A 4,619-nucleotide genomic window follows, 5' to 3' on the forward strand; every position below is an offset into this window, starting at 1 on the left:
CACATGTGATTCAGAGCGTGGGTCGCAGAAGGCGTTCCCCTAGCGTTTTCGATGCAGCTCGAGTTCCTGAAGAGGAACTGACTTTTCCAGATTTTAAGTGCTATAATCAGGTCCCCGGTGATGAATCTACCAACCAAGGAAATGTGAAAAAGATTAACCCAGTAAGCCTTTTTCTGCAAGCATCTGAAAAAACGAGTGCATCTGATTTCGCTCCCCTGACGTTGCAAAGGGATCTCATTATAATATTACCGCCCCTTAATCTGTAAATTTCCACAAAACAAACAAACAAAAAAACATGCAATTTATTTCTCAGCTGTTTACCTTCACAGACATAACCGACTGTTTTTGTAACTCGTGTGTTTTTAACGTAAACTTGTGTGTGAATGAGTTAGTACTCACATGCTGTGACAGCCGCTTTCTGTATACACGTGCTTCGGATGTGTTTAAACTAATATGGTTTAAAACGCATGATTTCAGAGCGATAAACATGATAATCAGAACCAAAACAGATGTTTTTTTAGCAGGTACAGCTGTAATGGCACAGCTCTATTCTGCGTGGGGTATTTTGAGCTGAAACTTCAGACACATTCTGGGGGACACCAGAGACTTATATTACATATTGTAAAAAGGGGCATAATATGTCTCCTTTAAAATAATTACTATTTGTAAAGTTTTCGAGTCGTCAAGCACTGTTCCACCAATAGGTGGAGTTGATCTGCAACAACGGGTGAAGCACATGGAAAAGTTAGTCAGCTCATGTTTGTCATATTTTTAATCGCCTAATTGCTTATTATACATCAATCGATCATGTAATAATCGATATACAGCAACACTGGATGTGACAACACAGCTGTTGAGTTACAGTCAGAGTGCGGGCTTTTCATCTTCTTCAGGAGAGAGCGGTTCTCTGCGCTGTCTAACTGGTGCACTTCTTCAGTGAAATAAAGGTTTGTATATGTTTTATTTAATCTATAAAGTCATTACTGTGCTGTACATTATTTTATTTTAGGCAACGCAACATGCAGTGATGAGTTATCAGTCAGCTCAATGTGCCAGCAACGGTCGTTTCACATGATGGATACGCCTACAATACATAAACTGATTTTAACCGTTATAATATTGAATTTAATTCGTTTTTTTGTTAAAATATGTTCTCTACTCTCAGTACTGTTTGTTTATGGGCAGGTTATGGAGTCAGTCACGGCACCTTTCAGCTATGAGTGAAACGCGAGGCAGTGGTCTGAGGTTCGCAGTTCCTCCGCCGAACAGCAGCCCATCACCGGCTCAGATTTCGGCGACACACCAGCACGAGAATTAGCACTATTTCGGTGAAAAAGCATAACAGAAAACGGTTGAATACACTAGTCTTAAATGTTACATTTTTTATTTCTAAAATGTTTGTTAAATGCGTTTAAATAATAAATAAATTCAATTAATTTAAACATTTAAATTAGCGTGTAAAAATTAAAATGTTTGAACTCCACATACAATGATTTGTAAATAAAAATATAAAGATGTAAAGTAAGATGTTTTTTTTAGTTAATATTGTTTTCTTTATTTGCAGAGCTTATTGTGAAACGAATCATGCAATGGAAATGTAAGTATAGTTTTTTGTTTTTGTTTTTTTTCTGTGAGAAAAAAAACAAGTGCACTGCCCCCCAGTGCACTGACATCACTGCTAAGCACACAGCAGTTCTTCGTGGCCTTCCTCTCTCGGAGAAGAACCTCTGACTTTTTAAATACAATGTTGGTAAGTATATTGTTCTGTTTCATTCAGAAATCCCCCACACATCACATACAAGCTATCAATTACACTTCATTCAACTCATCTTGGACCAGACTAGCAACCTCTGAATTTATTAAATTTTTTTAATATAAATTTAGCATTTTTGTAATGCAACTAGAATTGTAATCTTGCTGTTGCTTTTTTTTCTGTGAATGTGACATTCCCCAGATTTCCATCAGGATTCAGACTGTCTTGGCAGAAGACAGCCAGGAATCTCCACATTACACCTTTAAAGTACACCTTTAATTTTATTCAAAGAGTCTTTCTTTCCCTTGCACACAAATCTCTGAAACCAAAACTACAGTTACTGAAAAAACCTGCTGATGTAAATCAAGGCTTTTTGAGACTTAGAAAGGGATAGTTCACCCAAAAATGTTAACTCTGTCATCATTTTGCTTACCCATGTCATTCCAAACCCGCAAGACTCTGGTTAGTCTTTAAAACACAAATCAAGTCATTTTCAATGATACCTGAGACATTTTTGTACCTCTGTTGAAAGTCCAGGTAACCAAAACTTAAAAGATTATAAAAGGTCATTAAGGTGTATTTAAACTAATCATATTCCGCTCAGTTCAAATGTATGCTCAATGTGCCAGCAACGGTCGTTTCGCACGATGGATACGCCTACAATACATAAACTGATTTTAACCGTTATAATATTGAATTTAATTCGTTTTGTTGTTAAAATATGTTCTCTACTCTCAGTACTGTTTGTTTATGGGCAGGTTATGGAGTCAGTCACGGCACCTTTCAGCTATGAGTGAAACGTGAGGCAGTGGTCTGAGGTTCGCAGTTCCTCCGCCGAACAGCAGCCCATCACCGGCTCAGATTTCGGCGACACACCAGCACGAGAATTAGCACTATTTCGGTGAAAAAGCATAACAGAAAACGGTTGAATACACTAGTCTTAAATGTTACATTTTTTATTTCTAAAATGTTTGTTAAATGCGTTTAAATAATAAATAAATTCAATTAATTTAAACATTTAAATTAGCGTGTAAAAATTAAAATGTTTGAACTCCACATACAATGATTTGTAAATAAAAATATAAAGATGTAAAGTAAGATGTTTTTTTTAGTTAATATTGTTTTCTTTATTTGCAGAGCTTATTGTGAAACGAATCATGCAATGGAAATGTAAGTATAGTTTTTTGTTTTTGTTTTTTTTCTGTGAGAAAAAAAACAAGTGCACTGCCCCCCAGTGCACTGACATCACTGCTAAGCACACAGCAGTTCTTCGTGGCCTTCCTCTCTCGGAGAAGAACCTCTGACTTTTTAAATACAATGTTGGTAAGTATATTGTTCTGTTTCATTCAGAAATCCCCCACACATCACATACAAGCTATCAATTACACTTCATTCAACTCATCTTGGACCAGACTAGCAACCTCTGAATTTATTTAATTTTTTTAATATAAATTTAGCATTTTTGTAATGCAACTAGAATTGTAATCTTGCTGTTGCTTTTTTTTCTGTGAATGTGACATTCCCCAGATTTCCATCAGGATTCAGACTGTCTTGGCAGAAGACAGCCAGGAATCTCCACATTACACCTTTAAAGTACACCTTTAATTTTATTCAAAGAGTCTTTCTTTCCCTTGCACACAAATCTCTGAAACCAAAACTACAGTTACTGAAAAAACCTGCTGATGTAAATCAAGGCTTTTTGAGACTTAGAAAGGGATAGTTCACCCAAAAATGTTAACTCTGTCATCATTTTGCTTACCCATGTCATTCCAAACCCGCAAGACTCTGGTTAGTCTTTAAAACACAAATCAAGTCATTTTCAATGATACCTGAGACATTTTTGTACCTCTGTTGAAAGTCCAGGTAACCAAAACTTAAAAGATTATAAAAGGTCATTAAGGTGTATTTAAACTAATCATATTCCGCTCAGTTCAAATGTATTTATTTTACAACTCCTTTATGACATTTGTGGATCTTTTGGTTACCTGGACTTTCAGTGAAGCAACAGAAGTCTCAGGATTCATTAAAAGTATATTTGTCTTTCAAAGACTAATCCTATGGGCTTGGAATGACTTGAGGGAGAGCAAACGACAACAGCATTTTCAGTTTTGGGTGAACTATACCTTTAAGCTTGTAGTTGCACAAACATTTTAAAATTATTTTAATTGAATTGTTGAACCTTAATACATTGTTGAACCTTGGTAAATAATGTTTTTCTACTTTTAGAACAATATTAAACTTTTTTTTTTTTAATTGTCAAAATTAAATTTTGCATTAAGCTGATGTTGATTGTTTTAAAAGGTCAACTGTTCAGTTTCAGCTCAAAGATTGTCAAACAGTCAGGAACGTTGATAGAGTTATTATATTGCACTTGCATTGCACATTTTTGGTGCTTTATGTGCTTCAAAAAGTATTAATCCTATGTTTAAAAAAACATTGTTTAGAATTTAGAGGTGCTTGAATGATATTGTTTGGTACACTGTACTACCTGTAGACAATAAAAAATGTTTTACAACAGTTCTGTTGTTGCTTTTTGTCTTTACTTAATGTTTTTAGTTTAGCTTACTTGATCATTTTAAGGCAATCGGTTTCCTAATATTTTCCTAGTAATGTGAACACTAATAAGAAGTTAACACAACTAATTATGTTAAGTCAACAGTACTTCTGTCAGGACCACTATTTTCAAAATGATAGATACTTAGCATAAAATTTGGTTTGGCGGTATGGTTTTGTTCTGGGCAAAAACTCCCTGCCCATCCATGATCCATGCAGCCTGTCATGAATGAGCAGGGAGAGCAGCAATAATAACCCCCCTAGGGTAAACAGAACAGAACAAAGCAGGAATCATTAATGTACTTAATGATAT

Source organism: Sinocyclocheilus rhinocerous, unplaced genomic scaffold (genome assembly GCF_001515625.1).
Source record: "Sinocyclocheilus rhinocerous isolate Xijiao unplaced genomic scaffold, SAMN03320098_v1.1 scaffold1688, whole genome shotgun sequence".
Lineage (NCBI taxonomy): Eukaryota > Metazoa > Chordata > Actinopteri > Cypriniformes > Cyprinidae > Sinocyclocheilus > Sinocyclocheilus rhinocerous.